The 18,246-nt window shown below is 40.3% G+C and overlaps 1 protein-coding gene across 10 annotated transcripts in view; it reads left to right on the forward strand.

The window, feature by feature from the left end:
• TENM4 (teneurin transmembrane protein 4) overlaps positions 1 to 18,246 on the forward strand; it is a 600,622-nt gene that overhangs the window by 332,291 nt on the left and 250,085 nt on the right. The gene's annotated exons all lie outside the window — the stretch shown is intronic.

Here is an 18,246-nt window from a genome sequence, read left to right on the forward strand (position 1 = left end):
CGCACCAGCCCATGTGGTACCTGGGCAGCACTCAGAAACTTTGCCTGAGTTGAAGGTTGGACCCCGGTCCCTTTTGATGGTGTGAAATTTTGGGGTTGTTTGCCTTTTTTGTTTTATTAACTCCTGCCCGAAAGACTCGCCAAAGAGCCCCCCTTCTCAGTGAGGGCGGCAAGGTGCAGCCTGGGGGCTGAGGGAACCTGTCAAGAACCTGTCACCCAAGGGCTGCGTGGATGGGAAAGGGAATGGCAAAAATGCAGAGTTCCCTTGAAAGTTGTGACAGTGTTATCAGCACCGTGTACGGATGGTGGCCTCTTCAGAGGCCAGTGGAAGGTGTCTGTGTTCGGTCTCTCTCAGAGGCGCTGAGGGATGCCCTCGGGGTAAGTATTCGAGGCAGCAGCACAACCCCATCCTACTGGGATGCTCTGAGACTCCCCGGTGCTCAGCCCCTGCCGAATGGTCCATGCTGCTTAAACAAATTACAAGGAGAGGAATGAGATTCACAGCTCTCTGCTGCAAAGACAATGAGTCATAAACGGAGAGGTAACCCTCATTGGCAAAGAAATGTGAAATTTCATCAAGGGTAGTGTAACCTGACAAAGTGCAGATTACAGCAGTGGAATAGCAGTGGCCACTCAGGCTGCTGCCATCCGGCTGGAGTGATAATTGCTCAAAGGTCTGATTTATGATGAAGGCGAAGGCATTCAAAGATATCTTGAAAGAGAGAAAGAAAGGTGAGAGAGAGGTTTACTGCAGCTGGCAACAGCTTAACTGCATTTATGTTAAGCTTCTAAGAAGGTTTCCTAGTATGCTGTTATCTCCAAGTAAGGAGAGAAAGTTTGACATTTAATTTGTCCGCCCCCCCTTCCCTTTCCCAGCTTCCCTCTTCTTTTGTTGCATTTGTTATGGTAAAAACAAACTTTCCCTTCAGAGTTTTTCAAAGGAGAAGGTTATCTCCTCTGAATTGTCATCCTGAGGAGAGTAGGGGGAAATACAGTGTCGTATTCATTCAGGAAACTGATTAAAATTCATATCCTCAGTTCAGCTTCCCCCCTCCCCTCCCACCCTATAACATAGACATGCATCTGACTCCTTGCAGTCGCAGTACATGGAAATGTGAAATCATGTAGATGACCCTCTTGTTGGAAATAAAGCCAAGCTCACATTCCACGTCGTGTTTTCCACATCCTAATGTATGTACTTCCTCTTTGTTCATTTGAGAAATACATATGTACACATACATGCACATCCTCCAGGTAAAAAGAGGGAAGAAAGAGAAAGCAAGTGAGATTAAAGACTTTAATCTCTTCTTTTACTAATTAGCTGAAGAACAGGAAAAGCATTGTTCAGAGGCCACAGTGGGTTGATGACATTATTGTATTATTGATGTGCTGGTGAGTTAGTTAGACTTCAGGCTTTTCAGCTGCCTGCTTATTTATCCTCTTTTTTTTTTCTCAGTGCTTTCTGCATTGGCTTGTAGACACACTACATTCCCTGAGGCTTTCTTTGTGTGTAGGATTCAGCAAGTTGCTTATAAATATGTCCCACACAAAGACAGGGCATCTGGGGTCTCATTTGCCTGCTTATTCTAGTTGTTCTGTAATCAGAAGTGCAGGTAATGCCAGCACAGTGGTGACCTGTTAGGATCAGCTCAGCTAAACTCTGCTGACAAGAGGAAAACAAAGGTGACTTATTTTGCCACCTAACAAACGATAATCTGAGAGTTCACGTGAATAAGAAGCACAGACCATACAAGCCCATCATGTCTAAAACCTAGAGACTCTTCTGACCTCTGTAAATGGAATTAATTGCTTTAGTTCCTTACCGTTCTGTTTCTATGAGGCTTAGTCAGCTTAAAGTTTAAATGACAAAGGCAGGTCTTTATGTTCCTTAAATGGTGAAAATTAGTAAAAGCTTATTTTGGTTAGGACTAAGTTTAATACAGTTAGAGTACTCATTCTTGGAAAATAGTAGCTGTCTCAACAGCAGGACAGCCTGAGAATGCTGTCCAAAGGATTTGTGTTGCACTTTTTAATTGATTGTGGCTAGGTTTTCCTTCCACAGCTGTGTAAACTCACCCTTAGAGAAGTCCATCCAAAGTAAGTAACACCCAGGGAGCAGCACTGCTGTTACAAATCCCCATGTAAATTGCAAATATAATGCACACGGAACTTAAGAAACGTGCTACTTTTTGAAGATACAGTAGGCTATTCTTTATCTAAGTTTTTTTCATTCCAGAAAGGTAATATTGTCCATGATATTATTTTTAAACTTCCACAAAAATATCCAACTAAACTTTCAAATGAAGTCTGGAACCAACTAATATGTATATAAATATGTGGACATCTTTTAGGGCTTTTAGTTTTTTATTAGATGCATTACAAGCCATTGTTTGGTTTTCTTCTAAGTAATTTAGAACATTTAAAGCCCCAATTTTTATCGTACTTATAATATCAGCAGGTAATTTTAAGGAAAAATAGACTTTTCAGTCTTGAACCTTTTCATTTTTCTTTTTATATATGTTAAGTCTAGAAGACTCTTTACCTAAAATTACCCAAATTAACTAGGATGTGAATGTCTTTGTTTCATAGACTCCTGGAATGCTTTGGATTAGAAGGCACCTTAAAGATCATCTAGTTCCAACCCCATACCATGGGCAGGGACACCTTTCACTAGACCAGCTCAAAGCTCCATCCAACCTGGCCTTGAACAGTTCCAGGAATGAGGCAGCCCACAGCTTCTCTGGGCAACCTGTGCCAGTGTTTCATCATTCTCACATACAGGGAATTTCTTCCTTGTATGAAATCTAAAACCATCCTCTTTTATTTAAAAACCATTGTTTTAAATTTGACCATTTTATTTAAAAAACATTTAAACCCCCCTTGTCCTATATATACAGGCCCTTGTAAAAAGTCTGTCTCTGTCTTCCTTATGATCCCCCTTTAAGTATAGAAAGGTCACACAGAACCTTCCTTTCAGCAAACTAAACAGCCCCAATTCTCTAAAACATCTCAGGGTGTTTCAGTTCAGAAACCTTAACATTGCCTGACTCGAGGATTTCAGCACTATTTGAAAAGTAGGCTGTCTTGGGGTATCTCAGTGGACAGTTAAGGAACACTAATTAGTTTTTTAGGTTTCTTATATATACTGGTGTGTAGGTATATATGTTTATGACTCAGGAGAAGCCAGAACTGTCTGAAGGCATTCAGTCTTTAATCTGGTTGTTTTAAGAAACTAACAAATGCTATGTTGGATCAGAACTTGTAGTCTCTGGCAGTGGTAGGGGAGGAGAAGCACGAGCCAGTGGGGCTGTAGGGAGATTACTGGCCGGGTGGGAAAGGTTGAGCACTAGCCAAGGAGAGGCTGTAGAATCTGGTGATTAGCTTGTCAGTGGCAACTTTCTTCCATTTGAACCAGTAAACAACATGAAAAATAAATTAAAAGAAACCAATCAAGTGTCTTTAGGGAAGGGTGTGTAAGAAGAGTACATCGGACAGCACATTGTTGTCCACTTACCTTAGCATCCACAGCTGGGGCACTGGGGACATTAGCAGGTACATCTCTGCCCAACACAGCTATGAGGTATGGAAAATGGCTGTTGTGCAGAGTGGCAAAGAACAGATTTTGAAACATATATGAAATCTGTGGAAAGCTGACATCCAAATTCCTTTGAGAACACTGACTGTGTTACCTCATAGTCAAAGCTCAAGTGTGTTACTTCTTCCATCTCTTCCATCAGTGAGCAGGCACTCCATGTGAAGTATGTTTTCGACATATTGTAGAGTCTGGTGTGTTTACCTAAGTTACTTCTGTCAGGCAGACAGGAGGGCTGGATGTAGTCATTTGAAACAGCCTCTGCAGATGAGAGCCACAAAATCCCAAATCAGCTCTGGTTTGGGGCATTTTAGTATTGTCAAACACAATTTCTGAGACCAGGGCATGGATTTTATTTAATTCTAGCAGAAGTAAGGAAATACCAGAAAGTTGTAAGAGTATCTAAATCTGACTCTCTGGTCCTAGAAATTACTTTACTGTGGTGACACTGGAGCTAACATCTGCCAAAGTCTCTGTAGGAAGAATCTTATGTCTAACATCTAATGTTTGGAGTTTTATCGCTCACTTCTGAATATATCTACGTCTTTGGCTTCTTCCTCAAATACATCCCTATTACAAAAACTCTTGTTGCTCCCCATTGATTAACCAGTTTTGCACCTTTTGTACTACTGAGGGCATTTACTCAAAGAAGCAGCAGTGGAGGGTCGTGTTGCCAGTCACCCAAAGTGACATTGCTGCTGGAGAGAGGGAGGGTGGGGAGGGAGGTATGATTCCCGGTATTATTACATTTTGAATTCCAAGAGGAGGATTCAATGTTGTGTGAAGCATTGACGATGTAGCCCTTACCTTGGCATGGATTGCGTTGTCAGTGGACAAGGAGGGAAAACTGTGTTGAGCATGTACATAAATATTCTAGGGTTAGATCCTAGAATGCGAGTGCAATTTCTGTATGATCCGTGATTTCAGTGGAAAATAGGCTAAATCAGGATCAGTTTGCCCCCAGAAGCCAAAAAACCCCACAACTTCTGCATAGTGGGATCTGCGTGAATGAGCCACTTGACCAACAAAATCCGTGGTCAGGGAGTTAATGAAGATTCTGGTAGTGCTTTTGCCACTTTTTCTTGTTTGGATTGCTGGACAATTTGAAGCAGTAGTAAGTTCTCCTAAGGTCATCTTTTTCATTTCTAACTAAATTTGACCAATCCAGACCTCCCAATTCGTAACCTATTTTCTGTTTACGTGTTTGTTTGTTTGTTTGTTTTAATCTTTAAAGTGCAGCCTTGAGCTGTTGAAGACAATCACTGTTTGTAATTTACCTCCCTTTCCTATCCTTCAGAAAGAACTTTTCAATTTTTTATTACACGATTTCACCCAGATTTATGAAGATAAATCCTTCATAAAAAGGTTGCTGAGGACTCCTATAGCCTTATCTGTTTTTTGTCAAATAGTTTAATTTTATATAAATTGTGCATTTCTGGCACTTTACAGTGAGTAACTGACCAGCTCATCTGCCAGTGCTGATGCTATGGCTGGATTTCTTCAGGATCTAGAAGGAAGTCATGTTCCAGAAAGACGGGTTGAATGTTTTTAAGCTATTTATGTGTGTGCTCAGTGTTTATTTCTTTAGTATCCTTGATGTGTTTGGTGCTGCAGAGTCTACCACACAGAGACTGCTATTTTCAGACTCATTCAGCAACCCAGTGTGACCAGCTGAAAGGATGAATGTAACACAGCCTGTTTTGCATCAGGCATCACCTCTCTGATCTTCAGGTCCGACTTCAGACACAGGAGTTGTCCTGTAGGAACAGTGGTTAGGGGTTTAAAGCACTGGGACGGAAGATCCAGTCACAGAGAAATCAAATTGCAGCAGGGAGCCCAAAAGACACTGAATATTAAAGTATTTCAAAGAAAGAATGGTATCATGTAAGGCATCTTAGAAGTGAAGAATTTTCAGGGATCTGACTGAGGAGTGCAAAAGAACCTTTGATAATGTAATCTAAATAATTGATATTTTTTCATCTATTAATTAACAATAAATTCCAGTTAAATCAATTTTCTTTTATGAAAGGCTTCTATTTTTCTTTCCAGAAAGGGTTGTGGACAGAGAATCTATTCCCTTGCTGTGTTTTGTCCTTGCACAGCGCTTTCTGTTGCTTCTTTTTTTGCTGCTCAAGCAAGTGTGTTAAGTAAGAATAGCAATTAATCTCTGCATCCTTTATCAGAGATTTGCAGAGTCCATTAGCATCAGTGTTACTCGTAATGGTAATTCATAATTACAGAAGGGAAACAGGAATCGAAAGATATAGCCAATCAATTTACAACTGTCTTTTAAAAAAATTCAAAATATGTTTTCTATTATTGTGTGCCTTATTAAAACTTTTTTTTAACGTCATGCCCCCCCCTCAGCAACATTTCAGAAATTTAGGAGAAAAGGTTTAAAAGATGTTTAATTTAGTAATAGTTTTAAAAATGTTCTTTAATAAAAGAATTTTTTTTTAACAGTAGTGATGATTAGGTAAGGTGCTTGGAAAAAAGTATTTTGAAAACCAGTTTCACATAATTTTTAAATGAGTTTATCTTCTAATTTGGGAGCGTGTTCAAAATTCAGCCTGAGAAACTGTGACCTAAATTCCTCCCTTTTAATTTTAGTCAAAAAACTAAACATGGGACTTATTAATCATAAGCTTTCAATTTAGTTAGACATTTCAAGCCATCAGTGTTTGAATAATCCCGAGGAGATTCCTCTTTTTCCACTCATTGTGAAAAGAGCTATGGCTTACTATGGGTCCACAGAAGCCTGAGAAGTTAGTGTGGAGCCTCAGTCTGGTCATTTTATCTTGATTTTCACAGTTGTCGTCTACTTGAACTCACTGAAACCATCCAAAAATTCATTGACGTATTTGAAAATTGATTTCAAATTCCTCAAATCATTCCTCCAAATTTCTCTCTGATGCAAAGATGACAACGAGGTTCAGGTTTTGGGTTTCCGAGCATCAGCCGCTGCCTCTCAGACCCTGAAGATCAAGTAAGAAGCTGTAAAGTGGCAGCTGTGAGGAGGATCAGATCATGAATTATTCCTGCTCTTACTCACTGAGCAGTGGAGCCGTCCTGTTGAGTTTTTGTTTCTCCTGTTTCACTCTTGCTACTAAGAGGAAAGATCAGAAAGATGTCACTGTGTGAGCTGCGGATCTTTCAGAGGACATGAGGCTCTAGAAGTACCCACTTACCTTGCTGTCACTTCAGCTCTTACCCCATGAATTCGCTTTGCATTCTGAGAATATTTATTTAACCTAGCAGTCGTTTGGCTTCAGGATGAGCCAAAGGTGAGAAGCAAATAATTTGCTATAGGACTAGATTCTTATCGCTGGTATCGGTGGGAGGCATTTGGATTAGATTCCTAGCATAACGAGGGTCAAATCCTGACCCAGCTAAAATCCTTTGGGCTCAAACAGAGAGACATTTGGTCAGGAGAGGATAATATGAATATACAGAGAGTCAGGTCAGGGGCTTTTTGGGGTTTTTTTTGCAAAGAAAAAATATCTTGAAGAGAACAAAGCAAAGTTATGATTGTCACAATCAGTGAAAGGCAGCAATGAAACAAGTCCCCTTTCCAGGCCGGTAGGGAACACACTGAATCAGTTAAAGCAGATTTATAGCTTTTTAGCTGTGATAAAACTGTATCAGTGTGTATATGAATTTACATAGGAGTAGGTTTTTTTTTTTCTTTCTTTTAATGCAAGCCACATTGGAAAGAGTGCACAAAGGAGCCCCACTCTAAGGAAAGACAACTGGAACAAATTATATGCATTCAGACTTGTTAAACGGAATTGGCAGCAGAAATATTCCTGGTAACCTGAGCATTACAGCAGCATTGGTATAGTTAAGGTTATGTCAGCATTTCCATTAGTTCCCCCCCCCTTTCAGAGGTTTATATCTGCAGGAAAAATTCACTGTGGGTTGAAACTTGACAAGCTGTGCGAGGTCTCATCTGAGATGGATTTTTTTACCTTTTTACAAAATTGGGGAGAAAAAACTGTTTGAAGAGTCAAGCCACAAGAGCACAAACAAAAATAGCAGCATTCTGGCTTTGATCCTTTTCAATGTTAAAAAAAACCCATTTCTTTCTTTATAGTGTAACTATCAAATGTTCAACAAAATCTTGCTCTGAAGAAGGAATTAATCATTACACTATTAGAGGAAATGAAACATTAATTTATGGCCCATTAGATGCTTTTTCACTGCAGGACTGCCAGTGTTTTGGTCTACCTCAGGTTATACTGAGAGATTTGTGACTAACATGAAACAAAGCCCCCAAAGGAGCAGATTCTGTTTGGAAAAAATGCTTCTGGGCAGCTTTATAAGAACAAAACATTGAAGGCAGAGTTGTCCGGAGATTGGAGTGAGTACTAGGAATTCAGCCTTCTGTTTTCTGCCACAGGCTTCTCAGATATAAAACTTAACCTCCGTTTTCTCCATTGTAAATGAATGATATAGCAAGCCTTTGGCTTCGCTATCCTTCTCAGCTATTTCCTCATCTGTAGGATATTACTGGAGCTAGCCATGGTTTACACTGTGATGAACAAGTAGACAAAAAGGGACCCATGGCTCCATACTTGCAGACATCAGGTTTCAGAGAGTAAGCTAATCTTTTTTCTAAATCTTTTCAAATTCCTAGGTGCACAGCATTGAACTTGTTATTTTTGGGTATATATCATCTCAGAGCTGATGCCTGTATGGCTAAAGGGTCTGTGTATGTTCCCAGTTCCTGCAGGGCTGTTTGCCTTCTACACTTTGAAAAGTCATAGCTGATGTTCATCAGAACTTTTTCCGTTCACCAGATAAAAGCTGCTGTGGAAGTGCAAAGTATTATAAAATACAGGAAGGCAGTCTGAAGCTCATATACTCATGGCCATGTTGTGTTATTACTGTGAAATGGATCTCTCAGTTGGGAATGAGCTCAAACTTTGGGAAGGCTTGTTCCATTAGCTTTTTGCAAGCCATATGTCTCCATTTTAAAATGAGGACCTGGGGGCTTTGAACTTTATTTATAAGCTGAAATTTGCTGGTCAGGGAGTGAACCAGTGATTAATTCATAATGGAGAAGATGCCAGAAGTCTCACTCTCACCTGTGTGTTCTTTTCAAACTAAACATCCAATAACTGTGTAGCCTCAGAAGATGTATCCCCCCCTCTTCTTCCTCCATCGTTTCTGTGCTTTGCATTATTCGCTCTGTTTATTGTAACACACTATTAATCTCAACCACAGCTTTCAAACCATTATGTGACCCCAACAAATTCTTCAGCTGAAGCAGTGATAGCTTTAGGTGTTCTGTGTGGAAGGTTTTGAGGCTCTGAGTAGAAGGGAAAGGATTGGGTTAAAAATGTTTGAGGCAGTAATTCAGAGGAAAAAGTGTTTTCTGTGGATACAGCACGAGTTTTCTGAAAAATGATATTTGGAGTATGACAAGGGGATCGTGAAGCTTCTTGCTGTGTGTATGAACCACAATGTTTCCTTTGAAGTTACTTCCCATGTGCACCTGGGTGCAAAGCAGTAGGGTGTTTTGTTCAAGGGAGGGCAATCCTTAACCGTGTGTCTAACAGCAGGACGAAGCCCTTAGTGCCCATGCTTGGTAGTAAAGCTGGTGTGAAAGACAGTTATGGCACAGAAGAAACCTTTGATTTGGAGAGCTTTATATGAAAGACTGTCAACTGGGTTAAGCCTTAGAGGACTACAAGCCCCAGTATACAGATCCCACATAAGAATTCATTTTTCTGGCACTTTGGAAAACAACAGAATTTGAAGGAAGGGTTGAAAGTTTTGTTTGGTTTTAAGTTCTGCCCTGTGAGTTGAGACAAAAGCCCCCAAAAGAGATGGAATAGCTGGTGTAGTGTTTTAACAGCATGGTGGGCATTAGCTCAAAACCTACAACTACAAGGTCAATATTTTGTAGTAAGTAGTCCCTGGAAGTGGGAGTCAGAAAACTGGTGACTGGTCACAGTTGACTTTGGCCAAGTGACCTAAATGCTAGTGCTTGGCTCTTACATGAATAAAATGAGGGATAATTGTCATTGTTTGCTGCTTAGAAGCTTTGGAGATTTTCAGATTCTAGATTGAAAATGAAGAATACTGTTGTGCTCCCACTCCATTCAACTGATAAATCCAGTGTTGCAGAGTTTACTGCTGGCTCTTAACATGTGCTCGTCTCTGTAGGTGAGGGATGGTGATGCTGCAGAGTTTAGGGAGCCTTTTTGTAACGTGTCTTCAAAGTCTGCCCTCACTTTTAACAGGGAAGATTTAGTAGATCTTTTTTACCTTTCCATGTAATAATTAGGTCTGTTAATGGAAATGTGGTAGTTAAAGCATTTTCCATATAAAGCGAAGGAAGTGTAGCAAAAAGACAAAATGGTTCAAATCATAAGGCTGTGTGACAGAAGCTGATACAATTCAGACATAGAGTATATCACATTTCTGTTTACAAGAGGTCAGCTGATATTGACGTGTCAAAGTAGCATGAAAATATACAACCATTCACTAAAGACAACAATGGTGGGGCAAAAGACCAGTGACTCCATGTCACTTCATAGGATCATAGAATCATTAAGGTTGGAAAACACCTCTGAGATCATCGAGTCCAGCCATCAACGCAGCATCATTATGTTCACCACTAAACCAGGTCCCCAGGTACCACATCCACATACATTCTGAAAGCTTCCAGGGATGGCGATTCTGGAAAATCTCTGCCAAATGGTAAAGACCTTATATCCTAATCTGCTACTTGTACTTTTACTACTAGGACACAAATGCATTTGAAAAATAATTGCTAATGGAATGGTGGTTGATACATTTCTTCCTGGCTCACATGCCATTTAAAAGTCTAAAGCAAATGAAGCTACTGAAACCCAAATATTCCCCTTTCGTTCATCAAGGGTCTCAAACATCAAGTAGTCTTATTGGTAAAAGCAGTCAATATAAGAAGGCCAGACCGGCCCTCCTAAATATTTACCTAATTAATTGCTTCCTAATATTTCCTATCCTTTCACTTTTTAGGACATCAACATTACTCAGAAATTAACCCCACAAATTGTAGCAAGTGTGTTTGGGGTACCTTTCAGAGTAACGTAAAAATTACTACTCTTAAAATATATTCATCCTTTCTGGAGGATCTGAACCTTATTCTGTTGTGTTAAATTTCTCCAGGTTTTCAGGGTATTTCTAGATGTCCTGCCAATTTAGTCTCTTAATCGTGGTGTGTTTCATTTTCTTTCAGCCTAAATAAGACCTCTATTGTAGAGACAAAAATTGGCCTCTCAGAATTATTGAGGTTAAGCAGGTTATAATTTCAGCATTTTGGACACCTCAGGATATCAGGCATTCAGTAAGTACAATGTGCTGCAAATAGGAAAAAGCATTCTGAAACCATAAGTGACCATATTTCTTTCAGCATTTGAGGGGGAAGGGGTGTTGTGGTGACCAGGCCAGCGAGATGAGAGCCTGTGTCATCACAGGCACTATTCAAAATCAGCCAACCATGACAGCTCAGGAATTGGACTCTAGGTTCTCCCACATGAGGGGAGAATTGAGCTTTGTAACCTGCTTCAGAAAAATTAAAGTAGCAACACATGCCTCATTAGCATGACAGCTATGGGAGTGGGCTTGGGATATAATAAAGTGCTGCAGGACCTTGGAGTGCTTCGGCAGGAAAGCTCGCAAGTGTAAAATCGATGCTTTTGATACATTAGGTGGTAATGGAAGAAGCACAGCACAGAAGTGGTATGATCGGATGATTTAGTTATAGCTATAAATCTAGTGGCAGTATCGTGGCAACGTGATAGGACACAGCATTTCATAAGGAGCACGGCATAAAGATTCATGCATTAGTCAAGTCTGGGGTTGAAGCACATGTAGTTGGGAGTTGCATTACTGACATAAATGACAGAGTGGTTCATCCTGGCAAACACACTGAATAAAACAGGGGCACTTTGTAGTAAATAAGCACTTTAGACAGAGGTGCCAGTGTTTACGTTCTGTTTAGATATTTCTGGTGTAAAATTATTCTGGTGAGATGAAAATCAACATGGATTACTCCAGGTCAAAACTAATACTTTCACACTGGCCTCTTCCTTGCCTTACCCTGCCTGGCCAAATGTTGAGATTTTTGAAAAATTCTCCAGAATCCCATATCAGCAGTAAAACTACTGCCACTTGATGGTTGCTTGTGCTGTGTTTTAATGTAAAGCATCTCTTTTCTTGCTGCTCAGTTTACATAAATCCTGCCCAAATCACCTTAAAAAACTTCTCTCCCTGAAATTGAATGGCTACATGAAACTGTCACAAGGATCTACATTCTCCCTCAAGCCATATAGACCCTCATTTAGGCATCTTGTTTTAAAATCAGTCTTCTTCTTAAATTACCATCGTTTTTGCTGCCCTTCGTTGTATTACAGTCAGTTTCCTACATTTCTCTAATAGTGAGGGACAACTGAGGCTGGTGTAGCTTCATATATGCAATGAGTACCCTAAGACAGGTCAGGTAAACCAGAAGGGAGTGACATTGTTTCCTGCCATTAACATATGCTTGATTAGGAAAAATATCATTAGGACTAGTACAGAGGAGTAGCATGTCAGAGGAGATGAAGCGGATTTGGGTGTTTTTGTAGAATGAGTTACAGGAACCATTACTGTTGCTGCCTGTACACCAATGAAACTTGAAACAGGAGGTCATCTCAAAGGGTAATAGCTTCCAGCCAAAATGTGCTTCAATCTACCAGACCACCCATCCTTTCTTTATCAATGATGTCAAAATAATAGCAGTACTTGACACTTTTACACAGATGGGTAAAATCTATTTTGTCACCAGTAGATATTTCCAGAAACCTAACCCATGTAACTGTATATTGTGCCTTTCCCGTGTATATCTCTAAACAATTAGGAAATAGTGGGTCTCCTGGTACCTCCTTGAATCAGATAAATGTGATTATCTCCATTTTACAGAGGTCACAGTTGACTAGCTCGAGGTCACCCAGGCATTCTGCAATACCATCATGGCGGGATTCATCTCCCTGTTCTCTTTCTGTAACAACCAGTACACTATGTTTTCTCCCAAAAGTGACACAGAGACATGTAACACAATTGGAATGAGAAATAAATGGTTTTCAAACATAGTTGTGGAATTTGTAAAGGCACCTTAACTACCTGTCTGAAAATTGTGCTCCAGTTTTTGGTCACGTGAATTTTTAAACAGGGAATTTAGACTTCTACTGTATATTGTGGTAGCTTCAATTTAAAACAGTTTGCATTGTCTTCCATTTCTTCATAAAAAACTCTCGAGCAGTTTATATCAGTGTCAGTTCATACCAGAAGTTCCTTGAGTCCATCTTGGGATAAAACACAAAAAGTTCTCCTCCGACTGAACTGTGTGTTGGTTGCTGTCACATGGAAAGCTGACTAAAGCCCTTTAATTTATGAAATGATAGGTAATCCTCAAGAGTTTGCCTAAATATTTTACTGCATGTCACTTTTTGTTGGAAACCAGAACCCATATTTGCTGTGCCATCCATTAAGTAGAACCTCTTCAAATTACTTCTGCGTCTAAATGGGAGTTTGCATGTGCTAACTTTTGTCTGAGAGTTTCAAACACATCTCAGGGCTCTTGCATCTTTTTCACTATTTTTCTTCATCTTGGCTTAGCATAATATTTATGTGCAGAATTTAAAAGAGGTCTGAAGGCTTTAATTTAATTTTTTTTCCAAGTTGTTCTTTGCAGGGTACTGGAAGTGGATAATATTTAAGGTTCTTTCGAAGAATATGGGTAACTTTCATTTGCTGAGATACTGAGAGAGTAGGATGTAGCATTGTAGCATGCTACAGTGATAAATTATTGTGCATAAGAGGTAATGATAATGTTTGAAGTTTTACAAAATTGATTTCCCTGGAAGAGTTTCAGCACAGTAGCCATGGAAAGCTTATTTCATATAAACCAAGAGACTGAAGGAAAGAGAAAGGATCTCTAGAGATTGGCATAAGTGACTTGTGTGGCAGAAGGATAATCCCTGAACACACCTGTGCAGTAGAAACACAACATGTGGATTAGTTTTGTACTTAATCTGTCACTCTGGCATTCCCCCTGTGAACTGCCCAAGTGGTTTCTGCTCCCCAGCTCAAGTGTCAGTGCAGCTTCAACAGCAGCCACGTGAGCGCCGGTGGGTTTTGATAGCGAACAATGCATGTTTGTTTGTTCATTTTGAGTCTGGTGTCTGAGCTGGAATTTTAATGGTGTGAAAAATGAGAAGAGGAAAGAGAAAATAATTACCTGAGCACGGAAACACAGGAATCAATACAATTTCTCAAACTTTGCCTTCACATCTCCTGCCCTTCTCACAAGCATTGTCCCTTATCCCAGTGAAATGGAATTCTGCTGTTAGTGTTATTCTGCTAGGGAGTGGAGCATAAGGGGAGTCTAAAGTGCCTAGTCCTGCACTTACAATCCCTCCAGCTTGCCTTTGCGTTTGCTAACCCACAGCTTCTCTTGTATTACAAGTTTCCTTGTGTCTTCCATTTTGCACTGTGAGAATCCAAAATCTTGCGCTGGGTAACTGCATGTCCGTAAAAAATGAATTTTGTAATTTTAGGAAAATTCTTCTTGACTTTTATAGTGCTCGATACAAAAGGTGGGAAGTGAGAAACAGATAAATACTGATAAGGATCTGTCTGTCATTTCTGCCACTGCTGTGTATTTTGAAGGAAATGGCACACTTGGATGAAGTTATTTGTTGCAAAGGCCAAACTTCTGGCAGGAAAAAAGAGCACTAAATTCCGACCTGCGAACAGTAAAGAGAGGAGGAAGAAAAGTGTAGAAAAAGACCTAAAAGCATGGAAGAAAGCTTTGTTTCACATATATTTGAGTTTCAGATTGGCCTGGTGTCCTTCCTGCGGTGTTGGAGTGCTGTAAATTGGAAGCGCTCAGGATGGAAACAGGTCTGAAACACTGACTTGTGAGCCCAAACAGAGCTGTGCTTACTGCTGCAGTGGTTTATTCAGCTTGCTGGATGGGAGCCAAAGGAACTGACCGCCCTGTGAGCTGAAACCAGTGCCAGCCAGCCAAAGAATAACATTGCTTTGACTGAAATGGCAACTGTTTGTTTGTTCTTCTAGCAAAAAGAGGGGGGAAAAGCAGCTTTTAGTGCTGGTGGTGACAGAAAAGGTTAAAAATCAAAGAGAAAAAAAAATAAGATTACTGTGAAAGAGAATGAAAGGTTAGAGGCAATTTTTTTTCCTTGATTACACTTCTCTGGTTGCTTGTTCTTCACTGGTTTGTAATTAAAAGAAAAGCATGCTCTTCATTAGTTTGAACATACAGGGGTTTTTTTCCTCCTTCTGCTAAAATATGGTAATCTTTTCTATATGATGAGTTACCCTTACTGGTAGTGGTTATAATGTACCAAAGCTGCTATGCTGTGACAGTGTAGGCTCTGTAATGGCAACGTGGTATTTGTGGAGGCTACAAGTGATAGTTTTCCATGTGTGAACAGCAGAATGCTTCCTGGAGTAAATCAGCAGCTGAACGGGACTTAGGGGTCAATTTCGATGACTTTGGCAGATGTTTAAGGTGAGCAAAATATGCAAGCTTGGTTATTTTCAGGTCTCCTTATTAAGTGCCTCATGGAAAGGCTGACTTTTCTCCTGCTGAAGTTGTGAGCTGTCCCATTGTGAGTGTGGGTTGGTTCCCTGCGTGCTCTCAGTCTGTGGTGTACAGCAGCTCCTTACGTGCTGTACCACAGAATCGTTTGGGTGCCGACACTGCCTCAGCTGGAGAACTTACTGCTTGATGCTGCCATTTCACACTTACTGTTTGACTTGACTTCTTTATTTATTCTGAGGGCTTCCATACCATTTGGATCTAGTAGCTGGCCTAATGGCATGCGAGAGGCACTGACAGAGAGCTGGTGGAGTTGTGCAGCAGGCGTGCCAGCATGGAGAGCCTGTGAGTGTAGCTGGTCTAAAGGTCAGGCTGGCACCACCCAACAACCCCAGCCAGAGCCAAGTTACTGTCTGCTCCCTGTTTGTGCCACACTCATCCTCAGGGAGTATCCACCTTGCCTTTTTCTGGTTGCCATGCAACTGCTTGTTTTCCCTCCAGCTTGTTAATGTTTCTGGTAAAACAAACAGTACTAGTTAAGAGGTATTACTGGTGATATTAGCAGCACTTTTCTCTGTGTCAGGGCAAATCCTGAATTTGTTTTTGCTACCCCTAGAGATTAACCATTAACTTCAGTCGAACTAAAAGAAGAGTAAAATAAAGTCTCTAGTGCTCTTTATTTTATTTAAACAGGATTGAACATAGGACAGTTACAGAGATACAAACCAAAGAGGAATAAAATCCAAAAGAGTTTATTAAAATAAATTTAATAATAATGTAAATAACTAAAATATTCAATTATTAAAATTAATTGAATTTTTAAACCTCAGAAATTTTTGAGAAGTCAAGTCAATCACATGTGTTTTGGGGATCCACCTCTTTTTTGAGAAAGTTTACCCAACTCTTGTGTTGGGTGGACAAGGTAAGGGACAAGAGCTGGTGAGGGCAGGTGAGTTGCTCATTATTTGAACGAAGCATGCAAAGAAGAACATGGAAGATGGTATTTTTCATTTCCATTTTCCAGATACTGTTGGAGAAGAGCAGCTGCTGATGCAGACTTTCTGAAAGTCGGTAGTGGTTTCAGAAATGAGAGGTGCAATAGAGAAGCATGAAAGGAATCTGGGTTATCCTCTGTTTTCTTTTTGTCTGTAACTGCCCTGGAAGATCTCATCTTCCCTTTGTGTTCCAAGACTATCAGCTGGGTACAGTCTACCTTGTTTGGTCCTTCCAGCCTCCCCATACTGTCCACTTTTCTTCTGTCTCCCAGTGGGAGTTTGGGCATGCTACCACCAAGTGTACACTCCAATGTTAAATCCAAGTCACAGGTTGGCTATTGGGAGGTGATGCGATTTGTCAGCTACACTCTCCTGGCAAACATGGACGGGCTCCTGCAATGCCATGAGCACCACTTCACACTCCATTAAGAGTTAAGACATATTTCTGGGCGGTGATGAACTCCAGCATAGCTCAGATTTACTCCAGGTGAGTGGAAGCAGAAAGATTTGACCTGTTGAGTTTATACTGCTCCTTTTTAGTGGTGTGCCAGAAGGAGAAATTCCTCCTTGCACCAGATGTGCTCTGCTTTAGAATTGCCATTCTGGATATTTAGCGGGGAGGCAAAATGACAGGCTAAGTACTAGCATTGCTAATACCTCAAACAAACGTTTTTCTGATTAATTAAAGTAAATTGGCATAACAAGAAACACAGTGTGCGTCCTCAAAAGTGCAAAGTTGTTTTCTAATGCAGCTTCCTGTTAGAGCAAGTACTTTAATTATCTCTGTTTGTGCTCAAAAGCAAATGTGGATTTTTTTTCTTAGAAATCAGCATTGCTTGATTCCCATTGCTTAAAAGGCATCAGTCTGAAAGGCACTTGTCCTTAACCACGAAATGTGTTTTCCCCTATGCACACAGGCTGTTCCCTTCAGTCTCCCTTGGGAGGGTCCTAAGCACAGCTCTAGGTAAAGAACTTTAATCTATGTTTGTACAGAATCACTCTCTTGGTTTGCATTATTTTATTATTTAAACATAATAAGCTTCAGTAGTTCATGAACAGCACATTGAAAGACAAAGAGTGGTGATAATAGAAAAAGCTGCAGGTTTTCCTCATTCAATATAGAGCCTAAAAAAATAATGAAAGGACTCACTGGACTTGTCAATCAAAAAATAGTCCCATCGCTATCAGTAGGAATGGGAAAAGTCATATTCTTGTAGCAGTTACTGGCCAATTCCTTACACAAAATAAGACATTAATACACAGATGTATTTCTCATTATTTCTAGATCTCAGATCAGGAATAAAATTGATTTTCTAATTGCTTTTTTGTGTGCAGAGTGTTAGCAAATTGCTAAATGCCATCTCCTTCGTCATAAGCAGCACTGTTAATGTGTCTTTTGAGTTACACCAGGCTGTCCTAATAAACTAGTCATGTATTGTCTTATTCTATGCTATCAGGTATTGGATTGGATCCATCCCTGAATGGGAACCCTTGCAGGAATTCTTTCAGATCTTGCTTGAATTGGTGCTGGTACTTACTGAACAATCAATTTTTGTCAGCAGTCATGCTGAACCAGTGCTGTGGCACTGTATCAGGTGCTCTCTGTAACTGAGACACAAAACCAAAATCTTGACCACTTCTTTATGGTTCCTTAAAGATCTCTTGGCATCTTTGTAGTACACAGGTATTGACTTCTCTGTCCTAGTTACATTCTAAAGTCAGTAATTCTACTCCACCCCTCCAGATTTTCCCTGTCTCTGCTCTGTTGAAGTAGTCTCTTTTATTATTTTTTCCCCGATTTGCATTCAAAACTTTTGGTGTACTGTTCAGTGGAGTGAAGAACAGTGGATTGGGTTACCCAGGAGATGAGACTGGGAAACCAGGTGGTCCTTTTTTGTCTTGCAGTGCTGTATCACAGTCTGAGGCAGCTGAGACATATTTCGCTGCAGAGGCACTCAAGTGCGGGTGATGTGTCTCCAGTGTCTCTTTACCTGCTGCATAACAGGGTGGGGAGGAGCAGTTAATTAAATTGTCACAAAACACTCTAATACGATCGTCTCTAAC

Source organism: Manacus candei, unplaced genomic scaffold, assembly GCF_025592945.1.
Source record: "Manacus candei isolate 608988 ecotype Guabito, Panama unplaced genomic scaffold, ASM2559294v1 h1tg000014l, whole genome shotgun sequence".
NCBI lineage: Eukaryota > Metazoa > Chordata > Aves > Passeriformes > Pipridae > Manacus > Manacus candei.